Raw genomic sequence first — 13,801 nt, forward strand, 5'->3', positions numbered from 1 at the left:
CAAAATAACAGTAGATGTACTCCCCTCAAGTCTCTGATAAAACAAATGTTTGAGCTACAACAGCTCGATTCCAAAGTATAGCTCTACGTGTCCAGAAATTTATCACTGGCAAAGACATAAAGAAATGAAGGCAGGCAGCCAACATTTACTGAAGGAAAATAAATAACAATACCTAAAATGACTCCAAATACACATGACAATATAGCCATAATTTTAGGAAAAAAAAAAAAAAGAGTAGCTAATAAAGGAATGCTTACAAACAGCTTCATCTAGAAATCTTGCTCTTTACTTTTCACGCATATAATATTTGCATACGTGCACACGCAAAATAATGACTAGTACTGAAAATCCTTTGTTTGCTTCAAACTGTTCAGTAACGTGCACTACCATCTTAATCATACCCTAGGTATGTTGGCAGCAGTGCAGCACAAGTGGGAGTCACAACTGAATTTTCTTCTGTAAAGACCAAATCAGCCTTTAAAGATTTAGAAAGGAGAATTCCTGAAGCAGCTTGTTATGTATGAAACAATTTGTTCTTCAACAGAAAACAAAACAAGTTCCCTTTTATTTAGAAGCCACTAAGGAACAAAACTTATTAATTGTTTAGAGGCTTAAATTGAATCTAAAAACCTCTCTTAAATATCATTTAACAGTGATTTTTGCTGCATTATGAGCAATAAGTTCACTTACTGCAATGAAGCATATACATATGCTGAGGTGGTAACAAGGGTACATATATTTTATTGTCCCACACACATTGAAGCACTTATGTATTCTTCAGTAGATTTTTCTTCCAGAAGAACACACACAGAGTGTGTGTGAGTTCAGTACCTCTCTGAAGTCCCTTCTATACCCTTTAACAACACTCCAGACTGCCAGTGTGATGCATTTTTCATATATATTGTACGTATATTTGTTACATTTAGGAGGCCAGCATTACATAACACTACACAAAAACATTATCACATAGTACATTAGGGGAAAAAGATGCCATCTACCTCCTTGCAGGTAACTGAAAATCCCTAGCAAAGTTATATTATTTTAGTCTAAAATAATCATCCAGAGAAATAAATTTGATCCATGAGTCTGTAATCCTAGTCAGCCTTACTGCTAAATTCTTCCTAATTGGACCAAACCACGACATTAAGAGGCATTTTCTACAGTATAACGCCCTGCTATGTAGAATTATTGCAATTAGCTCTAAACCCACAAAAGGTCTCATTGCCTTCACTTCAAGCATAAGCAACTGCACTGCTCTGTATTAAATACTCCACACAAACAGATGCAGAGTGTTACTGTAAGTTGCCACTGATCCAGGAGATCCTCCCTCCAGTGTATCTCAGTATTGTTGTTATGCAAAAAACCCATAAAAACCCTAAAATCCAAAAAAGAATTCCATCAGGATTCTAACTTAGTTTTCAAACGGGGGGGCGGGGATTGACAGATTTTGAAAAGGTGCGCTTTACAGACTTGCTTGGCTTTTGATGATGGATCAGATTATTTCACTTTTCCTTCTTCTCCCTGCCCCCCAACCCCTAAAAAGGCGAGGGAGGTGGTCTCTTAAAATATAGCTACTTGTATCAGGCTATTGTTTTCTTTCCCTCCAAGACCACCCAGCTTTTCAAAACTGAATCATCTCTGCACAAGACAGATTGGAGCACTACCACAGCTCTCTATGCAAAAGCCTGCTATGCTGCACTATTTACCATCCCTGCATAAACAGAGCATACTGTACTGGCTGAATACACACACATAAGAGAGAGTAAAGGTTGGGAGGGAAACCGTGAAATCTTGGGCATTTGAGGAGTGAAGAGCCATGACCAAAGACCTCTTCAAAGCCCATGAGTTTGATTAAAAATGGGCGCTTTTTTAGAGAATGTATGCAAAGCCTTTATTTTCTTCACACATTTGGAGTTCTGTATCTTTAAGGTGGGAGTGCAATTAAAATTTTAAATGAAACTGGAAATTATCACATAACTGAATTTCAAGTTCTAGCATTTCTGCAGGAAAAAAAGAGCATCCAAAGAATACTCAAGTTCCCGTTTGCCCTGGAGGTTGGGGAAGTACATTGGGCAATACAAAACACAGATTCTAATTATGGCTTTCTTGTTATCTGCTTCCATTCTCAGATGATGATGCTTCAGTTCCCCACCCAGATACTGATATATTGCTACTGGTGTTCACTGCACTTTGAAATCTACAAATGAGAAGCAGAAAGTATGAAAGGATCTATGCTATTATGAAAATGAAGTTGGGATACCACACAAGGGATATACATTGTGTAGGGGCATGGCTTTTCTAGCTGGCTTTGGCCACCTTGAAAAAAAATAAATAAAAGGGACAAGGTAGGGGCTTCTTTAAAGAGAGAAAAAAAAAATCACAGTGGGGAAATGCTCAACACTGGTGTCTGCTCAGACAGCTAGATTTAGGTGACCTGAAACACCCTAGGCAACAAAATAAAGCAAAATTATATACATGAAGACAAGTCAGGCATTTTGCCCTTGGCTCATCAAAACACGGCAGCAGCACCAGCATTGTTCTGTATTTCACTGGATTTAGAATAATCAATTTTTATTGTGATCAGCTGTACATATTCTTGGCCAGCCATGAACTTGCCACCCCACACAGTATGTAACTGGCACAGAAGGTATCCTGTACATCAGCAGCTGCTCAGCAGTGAAGTGAGGCAGACAAAGAACCTCCTAAGACCATGATCAAGACAGGGCACTTCTTTCTGCTATGACATGTATCAAGGAGCATCTGAAGACAAAGTTATGTTTGAACTAAGACATGTCATTATTAAATGTAATTTATTAGTATCAACACAGAGTTAGACAGGAAATCATAAGAGGAAAAGTGTTCACTAGACTACTGTCAGTAATAACACTTTGATCCTGTCTGGATGTGGGTTATATTTTAAATACTTTAAGATATACTTTTTTTTGAAACATGAAAAAAACAGATAGAATATTATTGTTCTGTTGCTACTAGCATTTAATATGACACTTCAGCAAAATGTTTCAATTTAGATGTTGGGTTTGTCCTCTTAATTTTCCTTCCAGTTCCCTAAAAAATGTTAAGAGTTGGAATGTGCAGCTCATCTTGGAAACAAGGTTGCTGTTTCTTTTTTTCCATTACGCACAGAACAAATATGACAATACAGCAAAATAAGGTAGCTAAATTGGGGGGCATCAACGTGCAGAGTTTTCTCAGAAGTACAGATGGACAGGATGAGTGACACCAACACAGGCTATAATACAGGAAATTCCAATGAGGTATTAGGAAATAACTTTCCAAAATGAAATAGTCAAGCACTAAAACAAGGGGCTGGTCCAGCTGTTGAACACTTTTCTTTGAAGTGATTTAAAACTGGGTTGGATGAGGCTCTGGGAAACCTGTTGTTGGAGTGGAGGGTTGGATTTAGTTTTCCAGAGGTTGCCCCAGCTTAAATTATTCTGATTGCAAACCACCTTGAAATACCTTGCCTTTCAAAAGACACTATGTGTAAGATATTTCAAATTACTACAATTGACAACATGGTAATATTTTCAGCTTTTCCCTACTAGGTGAATTTCTGCTTCTCAGGTAGGCAAATAGCCCATGCACCAGTGACCTGGGAGACTGCCTTGAACATCTTAAGCTTGCTTGACAAAAATTAATTTCCTTTTTACAGTCTTGGCATGCTTCCTTCTCTCTCCATCCCTTATCCACAGCTGTAGCCTATAACTGGTTTTGTGCCTGTAAAATAATCAGTGGCATTAGTTCTTTGTGATAACTACATCACGCTTTTCCCAAGCTGCCATTTTTATGAGATTTGATGTTGCTTGTTTTCTGACCTGGGCTTTGAAACATGCCATGTGCAGGGAGAAAAAAAAAAAATTGTGCTTCCATAATTGAAGTCATCAAATTAGTTAATAATTGGAATAGGACATTTGCTAAAATAGATGCTTCCAAATACATTAGTAAACAGATAAAAAGGTGTTTACTAATATTAATACTAATACCACTCTGATACCTACGCTGGCTTATAGTAATACCGCATTACAACCACATCCAAAATCTATGCAAAAAAAAAATAGTATAGTTTCTGGGATAGATAATTCTTCACAGAAATCATCCCAACAGTAAAAGGCTGAATTTCATAAGCATTGAAAATAATTTTAAATGTAAATATTCCTGCTGGTTTTTTTGCCAACACTCCATTTTCTCCTAACTTGGTAAGAAGGAAAGAAGAGCAACCTCACAGGCATCTGTGAGGCATCTGACAATGACAACTGCATCGGATTAGGCTTTGGACAGAGTAATTAATTAATTGTGATTGTTATTATGCTGTATATTCATCAGCAACTGAGCTTTTACAAACTCCAGGAACACAAGTATAGCTACAAAATCTCAAATACCAAAACCCATTTCCATGAATGAGACACAAAAAGAACAAAAGGGAAAATGGAGATTTTTAAACTATGAGAAAATGCCCAAGTGAAATAGTAGCTGTTTCATTTAAAATATTTTAATGCTGGAGCATATACAAATATATCCATATAATGATGACACTGATTTTGTCAATTGACAGTTAGAAGTCTTTCATGTCATTCATAATGATTAATTCTGATGTCTAATAAATATAGTCTTACTGTGTTTTTTCCTCCCTTCATAACTTTCAATATGAAAAGCTTACTTAACGCAATAGTAACACTAGACTGTGACAAAAGGAGAGGTTTTTGCCACAAAAATTTTCAGTTTTTTTCTAGCTATGAATAAAATATCAAAAATCCAAACATGGTCTAAAGCCAGAAGTAACCCAAAATCAATCAAAATGTTTTATTTACATGGCTGCAATCTTTTTTTGGTTTTACTATTAATTATTATAACTGTTGAAATAAACACTAAAGAGAACGATTTCATCTAAATAGTGTTAAATTCGAATGTCACAATAATTTCAAAACTCCATCAAAAACATTTCAAACCAGGAATTTCCCAAGCACTTCCTATTAATGTTGAAGCCAGAAAAATTCTGGTGTAACTTGCTGCTTGGGCTGTTCTTTGTGTGCATGTCATGAAGCATTTCTATTACAGAACTTCAGTGAAGAGATAGCATTCCAAAGTCAACCATTTTAGAAACTGGAATGAACTCTGAGTACATTTTTTAAACTATATTTACATAAATGAATTGTCACTGAATCAGAAGACCTTAAATAAGGAATAAAAGAAAAAGCAGAAACTGCCTGCACGTAACTATGAGAAGTACATTACAGCAACTCATGCTTTGATTTTTAATTCATTGCTTCTATTGGAACAAAAAGTATTTGAAAAATGAGTGAAAAGCTAATGAGCTTCTGTTGTATGTTCTGGGTATTGAGTCAATCTCACACTCTAAATCATCCAGAGGAATCATGAAATGCAAACAGGGATGCTGTAGATCTGTGTCTCAGTATTGAATTAATTATTTTGTCTCTGGATGGAGCACATTTAATCTTCAGATATGTTACATCTGTGTTCAAGATTTACTAATAATTCTTTAGATGTACAGGACTTAAGAGTGTTTATATGTTTTAGAGAAGACTATCTGGAAAAAGTAAAATCTTTGCCTTTTCAACTACCATGTTATATGTGGATATGTTTGACATATGTCCTGGTACAAATTTTCTGCAGTTTTCAGATGAGGAAATGGCCTGGATTAATATTAACCATGAAGTTCGAGTACTTAAATAGGCTGAAAATACTTATTTACAAAGAAATTTTATGGATTATTTTCCCTCTGTCATAGAATATAACTTGATATATATGTTACCTGGTATTTAACAGCTGAACTACATGCTGCCTAGATATCACTGCCAAATTTTGAAGCACTGTCCTTACAAGGTACAGTGTGTACCTGTACACTGAGTTCTAAAATTGCAAGAAAAGGAGGTGCCTCAGCTTCAGAGACCAGCAAGATGCCAGATGCCAAAGGTAGCCAACAGGAATCAAAAATGCCAACAAGAGAGCCTACGGTGCATCTTCAACTCCCCTTCCCATCAGGAGAGCACAAGCAGTGATATCTGCACTAAAGCTGCCTTGCACATAATCGAAGTTAGATATATCAACTTCACAAATCTAAACTGCTGCTTAATGTTTTTAGCTAAGTCTCATGGGTTTTTTGTGTGCAAAAAAGCAGTTTCAACTGAGGACTCCCTCAGCCCAGATGAGTGTCACCTGCAAGGCAGGAACATTTCCTGAGTCTGGGCTAACATTCCCAGATGCAAGAGAGAAATCATCTTCAATCTTTCACATCCTTGCTGATGTCTTTAAAACAGAAATAGGAATGTTTACCCTTCCTCATGCTTTGGGGTGTTTTTTTCCTTCCCATCTCTCATTCCCACTGTAATTCTTCAGTGCAGCAAGTTAACAGAAATAATAATGTGGATATGGCAGACACTTTAATGCTTAGAATCAGATCTCTCTGATCTCAGAAAATATTATTGATGAAAATCTGAGTGCTATTGACTTGAGATGTGTTGTTAGACATACCTTGAGACCATATTTAGGCTTCTAAATTTCTTTTTCTACCTAGCTTTGGGCCCACTAGGGCTTGGGTCTCAGTATGCCACTGAAACACATGAAAATGGAAACAGAAGGAGTGAGGCAGCAGAAAGCAGCTTGCCAGTGAACACTCCGCAAGTGTGTATGGAGTGAAGGATGCCCTGTGATGCCTAAGGACAAAGGGCATCTTCTGTCACACCATGTCCCAGAACAGAATCTTTTACATATTTTAAGTCTTCATAGTTATGTATGCTTCAGTGGTTCCTCAAACAGAAGTGCTTTCACTTGCAGCCTGACACAGTCCTCAAAGACTGGGAAAAGGAGGTCCAGGAATGCACAGCTTTCAAAAGTACTGTAGCAGAATTGGGAGACCACTCACAGCTTAAAACTTTCTCAAAAGCCTCACAGCTTAAAACTTTCTCAAAAGCCTCAGGTGATCACTAATACATGATGCTTTTACAGAATTCATAATGTCTCAGTTATTAATTAATTTACTAACAGATTTACAATTTGATCAAGCACAAACAACAGCTTTTAAAGAAAACTCATGTTCTGGAGAAAATTAATCCTCATACTTGATTGATCTCTGACACTGGCTTTCATTTCCTTCATTTTCTCAATCAAGTTGCTGTTTTGTAAGCATATTTTAGTACTAATTGGAGTAGTTGAGAAATTAACTTTAGTTGTCTCAAGCTATTAGTAGAGAATTTCAGTCCCATCTAATTTTATAGGAGAACAGAAGCAGCACTGAAGGCTATAGAAATTTACTGCAATAGAAACCAGTTCCTGGGGTGTTCACAGAGACTAACAAGTCACGCTCCTACTATTTTCCCAAGAAGTTATTCTCTTATTAGAAACAAGCCATCTATGTCATATTTCTGGAACTGGCAGTTGTTTTTTTGGTGGGTCATATTATTTGGTTTTTTTCCTCCTAGGCCATGTTTTGGTGAGATCTTTCCCCTTCTTTAACTACAGCAAGGGCAAAACAGGTAGTTTAAATTGCTGAACAGCAATTTCAACAGAATTCATGTAAATTACCTACCCCCTGTGGCTTGTTTACTAACCAATCAAAATATTTTCTTCAGACAAAGCACTGCAATAAATTTTAATGAAAATAAGGGCAACCATAACACAAGACACATAAGAGATTTGTGCAGAGCATGGAAAGTATCTTATAAGCAAGAAAATTATGTTCATGCTTTACAGTGCAGAATTTTCAGAATAATATCGCATACTTATAATTTGCTGCAGTACAGTTGTTTCCAGCTATTTAATGAAAAAAACTCCAGTAATAAGTTGCTATTGGACTTGTTGGGAATGAAAAAAATTAATCTGAGCAAAGCATTTTAAAAGCCATGCATATTCTATGAGAGCAGATCTTTTACCACAGTCTTGCTATAAAAAACACTTATTGAAATGTATGTTGCAACCCAGCCAAAAAACTTCATCTAATGATTTCTGGGGTCCATTGCAAGTGTAGATGGAGTATAACACAGCTTTCATCAAAAAAAGATGGGACAAGGTGCACACACCAAAGCTGAACAGAAAGGATTTGTAAATGCCCTGTAAAATAACTTTACATCACCTCAGACAGATGTTAAAATGCTAGTTGCTAGCAAGCTCAGAAAGTATCTCTCTTGGTTTTCTTCTGTTTACTAAAAAAGGCCACACCCAAAATGACACAATAAAATACAACTTGGGAAAATGACATCTATCCCAATCCAGGGTAGAGTTCCTCAGTTTTCTTTGGTCTGTGAACTGATAGTCCCAGAAACTTTCCCACTCAGATTTGTTAATATTTTACATGTGTATATGTAGTAAATATGTGTGTACATATACATATGTGTGTGTACATATACATATGCCTATATAGCTATATAGATCTAAAAGCATAAAAATGAACACTACTGACATCCTGAATCAAGATACAATAAAATTTCATCCCTCCTCAAATCCAATTTTCCAATACACTGGCATTTAGCAGATCACCTGCTGCCACAGTGTGAGCCAGTCTCTGTTCACTCTTCCCAACGCAGGATCCACTAAAAGTGTGCAGCTGAAGCAGATGAGTGGCTACAGCAGCAAATTGCTGGGGGTAGGAAAACACTCCTGTGTCCCTGCTACCTGCTTCCCCATTCCAGCTCTCTGAAGGGAGAGATGGCTGATGGTGATGCTGAAGAAGAGTGAGAAGCACAGCAGTTGACTCCTGTCTGGGGGAAAAGAGAGCCAGACACACTCTCCTGGGTTGCCAGTCTGCCCCACCTCCCTTGTCTGTCTCCGCCTCTCGCTTTCAGAGAGGAGAAGTGCTGTTTCACTTGGCAGGATGGATCCCGTCGGACCTGGAGACCTGCAGCCTTTGCGGGCCCTGTGGCAGAGCCCATCACATCACGAACCCCACTGCACTACAGGGTCTGTCCAGGCTGTGCCCCCAGCTGCTTCTGACCAGTGACACTGCACAGCCAGCTCGAGACACATAGCATTCCCAGAGCCTCTGGAAAAAAAAAAGGCATTCCCATGTGAAACATTGTTTACCATATGATAGTCCTTTTCATTACTAGTTATTTTTCCTCCAACAGCTCTCTTCTAAACAGAGGCTGCACATTCAGACAGCAAACACATCAACAATACACTGACATACTGAGCAACCCAGCCCAGGCTCAGTTTAAACCCACCACCCCTGTATCACATCTGTGCTAAGGCAACAAGTATACCATGGAAGAGTGCATTGCCACAAGCGCTTGACAGGCAAGAGGCAGAAGCCAGCTGGTCCAGTAGGCCCCAGCCATCTCCTTTACTCATCCAGCCTGAATGCATGTTCATCCACCCAGAGAAGGCCAAATGTTTGAGATACATTAAGAGGATGTCATGGAATTAATGGGGACAATGCAGAGGCAAATAGAGGAACATACTACTGGGAGTATTGTGAACGGAAAATAGACAGGGAAATGTGCCATGGTCCGTTGTAGTCCATCAGGCAACGTGATGTGTACATTATGAATAAGGAGAATAGCAAAGTTGGAAGAATTAAGTTGATGAGATGTTAATTAAGTTGATGACCAATTTTAACTCTTTTTGCCTTTCTTCAAACAAAAGAAAAAAAAAGAAAAGCTAGAACATAAAAATTAGCAATTGTATGGAGAAGTTAGAATGAGAGTGACTTATCTTGCAACATAAGGAGTTATGCAATGAAACTGAAGGCAGATAAATGCAGAGGAAAAAAACTGAATTTAAAAAAAAAAATCAAAGTAAGAGCAAGGATATACCTAAAGTTTTGACAGCCATAACTAGCTCAGCTGTCAAGGATATGCTGGTTTCACAAAATCTGAGTAACATCTTGAAAGGTTATTAAAATCTCATGTTTTATGGGTTTAAACCTGTCTTTAAATATCTGTAATCAGAGTGAAAACAGTTGGAAGAAGAAATTATATGCCTACTGTGCCATTTTTTACAACTTCAGTTATCTGATGCTGTCAAATACACTGTCAGAGTCAGGACACCAGCCAAGGCAGCACTGGGAACTGGTATTCCCACAAACAAAGGGCTCATTCCTCATCACTGAGGTTTCCTGTAGCCATCGTTCTGCAAAGGCAGTGACTCTTAAATCAGGGTTAACAGACCAAAAGAAAAACTGGGGAAAAAGTATTGTGCTGCCGGAACTGGATTCACACATAACAGAAAGTTGGAATCTGCTGATCCGTGTGCTGTACTTCATTAAGTATGCCAAATTTTGGGTTAAATTTATACATGAAATTATGGTATACAAAACATAGAAAAAGACTTATTCTGGAAAAAAAAAATCTTGTGTTTTAAATTTACCCTCCTTTTTTTCTTTTTTCCCCAAACCAGGCAATATTTTAAAAAAAACAAACACGCATATATCATCTTTGTCTTAAATAACTATTACAACATTAGGACAGGTTTAGCTATTGAATTAAAACAAGAACTGTATCATCCAAAGTGAAAAATCAATCCCAGAGTTGAAATGAAAAATTACCCCTTTGGAAGGGTAAGAAAAAAACCCCAAAAGTTATGATTCCTGACAGGCCTTAAGGTTATTTTATTTTTATTACTATTTTGCATGGAAAGTGACTGTAACCTCAAGCTTTCTTAAAATATTGCAATCTCTTTGAATTTTATCTACAACTGCAGATAGAAGAATTTTCAGTACAGAAAATTAATGAAAAATAATTTTTAAAAAGCCTTGCCTTTTCGAGCTATCAATGGCTTAAATTTGTTACTGAATCTTGGCTGAAACCGCCCTACCTCTACAGATACAGAAGGTTAACTTGAGTCTGAATATCTTGAATCTGGACTAGCTAGCACAGATGGCAGCATGGCTTAGAGCCCAGGGTCTAGTTTAAACTCAGTTAGCACTTCTCCATTTTGTAGCAAGAATGCAAATAAAAACACAGAGTCCTCCAGTGCTCCTTCTGCAACCCACAAGAAAGGCTAGCTTTAGAAAGGCTTCCCCATAAGGAAGTCTGGCTTTCCACACCTGGCTGGGAAAACCTTAGGGCATCTCAGGCCTTGGGAACATAGCTACAGACACAAGGTTAGTCCACACTGTTCATCAACCAGCACAACAGCTACATTTAAAGAAAGAGATAAGATGAACATAAAGGTTACAAGGATGAACTTACAGTACCTGAAAATCTGTTTTCCTGGTCTCCATCACTTTGGATGACAGGGCCAGGATGTGGAGCTGATCAGACACAGCTATTATACCCTAAATTAACACTCTATCCTAATAAGAAACATTAGGAAAACCATCCAGAATCAACTTTCTGACATACTGAGGCTGATCCAGTGAGCTCATCCATAGAAGCCCAACATTTCTGAAAACTGCAGTAGGTGGCCAGGTTTACCTGCAGCCTTGGAAATGGGCTGGCTGCTCCTTGTGTAGGTGGGTATCATACACAGCCTTTCCCATTCCACGTGGACAAGATGGGGGAACTTGAAGCGGCAACACTTGTCCATTTCTAGAAAAAAAATGCCTCCCAAGAGGCTTCAGAAAATTGGCACCTACATTTCCAGTCTTTATCTGTGGAGCTCTGGGAAGTGTCTGTAGTTCAGCTTTATTAAAAAAGATTGAAGTAAGGCATATTCAGTCAGTATCTTTTCACTATTCACTTTCTGTTTACTGACGCTGCTTGGGATTGTATGTATTTCTATTTCAAGTCTTCCAGAAAAACCTGACCATTTGGCAGCACTATACTAATTTTAAGAGAGGAGCAACATATGAATCAGAAATAGAGAAAGTAAAGTCTAAGAAAATATAAAATCTCAACCATTTGTATTGCTTAATATGCTTATTAAAATAAATCATACACAGTAGCTTCTAGTTCTCATACCAGTATTTACGAATGACTTTCAACCTTCCATTCTTCTCCCATGGTTTAATTTCCAGTTAAGTACATCTTATAGCCTTCAATAAACTTTTCCTTCCAGATGTCTGCTAGGCAGAGAAGTGCTGTTCTCCCATGCTTCATAAAGATGGTGCCTGGAAACACGTTATTAAAACCATTCCTGTGAATGCTCAGGTTCTAATTCATGACTTCTCTGGAACGATGTAATCAAACCAAGATGTCCGATACTCGAGAAAGTTCTTCCAATGGGCAAGAGCAACAGATCTTTCACAACCCGTTAGAAGATGTGCCAAGACAAGTTCCTTTCCTGTGTAATAGAAGCCACAGGAATCAGAGTTTCTGATCAAAGTCCAACACCTCAGCACTGCCAAAAGCTGACAAGCCTTTTTTCTCCTCTTTCCTAAAAACAGCTCTGTAATCATACTGGATTTTAATAGGATAACTATCTCTTGGACTCAGATTGAACTCGGTTGTATTAAGCTATGATTAAACCATATGACAGATGCTACATATAGCATTACTTAATATATTTATATTTAAAGCATGCTGAGATTCTTATGCAATCCACTACTACAGTCTGGTTCGCTGGGGTTTTCTTAATGCATAGAAATTTTTCTCTTGTCAGGGACATTTTATGAAGCATGGAAGGAATTATTTAAAGAGCTCTATTTACCAGTCCAGAACATAGATACTGAATTTAATGAAATTGTTCTGTTTTGACCAGCATAACCATGAAGTGATTTTAACTGTTAGAAATAAATTCTCCTATACTTTCTTTCATACTGTGGGGCACTGCTCCAAACTTTTTCACAGCCACAGTAGTTAGGAAACGCATGGCTAGAAAATTCCTTCACCAAGATTTAGGGACTGGAATGACAAACTGACCATGCAAAAAATCAGAGCAGGTCTGGCAAAGTTTACCTGCTTGCATGTTGCATTGCAGCTTACAGACAGGGTGTTTTCAGCTTACTAGTGAGGTCTTCTTTAAAAATTGGAAGCATCACAAAACTGTCCTTGAGTAACGAAGAACCAGCATTAACAGGGTCTCTTGCAGCCAAAAGAAAAGGAGACTTATACACCATACTCTAGACAGCCATTTCACACTCAAGACAGAGCGGAGGGTGAAGAGGAGGAACATCGAGATCTATGCATGTGGCTTTCCACAGCTGTGCTGATGCAGCCCTTCCTGCAGAGTGCAGGGACAACCACACACACAGAATCAGCAAATCACACCTTAACTGAAGGGCTCATGTGCACGAGTGCCACTCCAGCCAGCCAACATCCTGCAGCAGTTATGTATTTTGTTAAATAATTTTGCACTACTGAGATCCTTCAAAAATGTAAGGATTGTTCTCATAGAAACTTTTTAAACTCCTTATCAGTTTTGGATGTACAGCTGACTTCTAGACGTTATTCAGTTAGGTGTACCAGAGGAAGCAGAAGTTTAGTAGTAACATATAACAGTCCGGGCTTCTGGACTTCTTACCTCTTGTATTACTGACTTAGTGTACAGCCACAGCAATACCCCAGAGCTGATCACTGCTTCATTTACCAGGAGTAAAAGCTAAACACTGACCAAAAAGGTCTAACTGTCCTCCAGAGGAAGGACAGTAGCTGTAACATACAGCCTTAAGATGAAAAGTCAGGAGAACCTCAGGACACAGAAAACTGCCCTTTCCTCAGTTCCAATTCTTCTGTTGAAGCTAAATCACTTAAACGTGTGTGCCAATGACCTAATTCTGTTTTCTAAAGATGTATTACTTATGCAAGAGAGACCATAACAACATTGTCACAATGAATCCTAGTCAATTGCCAAGTTACACATTTAAAATACATACAATGCATAGTGAAATGTAATAGAGAAAACATGGGGAACTCAATTTAGCAGAGGGATTATAACAAGTTAATACAGT

At 38.0% G+C, this 13,801-nt stretch overlaps 1 protein-coding gene and 2 long non-coding RNA genes across 5 annotated transcripts in view; all 3 read right to left on the reverse strand.

Annotated features, from left to right (window-relative positions):
- The window catches only part of LOC120749937 (SAM and SH3 domain-containing protein 1-like), a 529,028-nt gene that overhangs the window by 455,374 nt on the left and 59,853 nt on the right, over window positions 1-13,801 (reverse strand). The window lies entirely within an intron of this gene.
- Window positions 1-13,801, reverse strand: part of LOC120749938 (uncharacterized) — a 75,062-nt gene that overhangs the window by 11,699 nt on the left and 49,562 nt on the right. The window lies entirely within an intron of this gene.
- On the reverse strand, window positions 4,945-12,901 carry LOC120749939 (uncharacterized). The gene is made up of 3 exons (XR_005699887.2): window positions 12,810-12,901; window positions 11,874-12,195; window positions 4,945-9,013 (listed from the first exon to the last, which is right to left on the reverse strand). It is a non-coding gene; the product is annotated as an uncharacterized LOC120749939 (long non-coding RNA).

Source organism: Hirundo rustica, chromosome 3 (assembly GCF_015227805.2).
Source record: "Hirundo rustica isolate bHirRus1 chromosome 3, bHirRus1.pri.v3, whole genome shotgun sequence".
Lineage (NCBI taxonomy): Eukaryota > Metazoa > Chordata > Aves > Passeriformes > Hirundinidae > Hirundo > Hirundo rustica.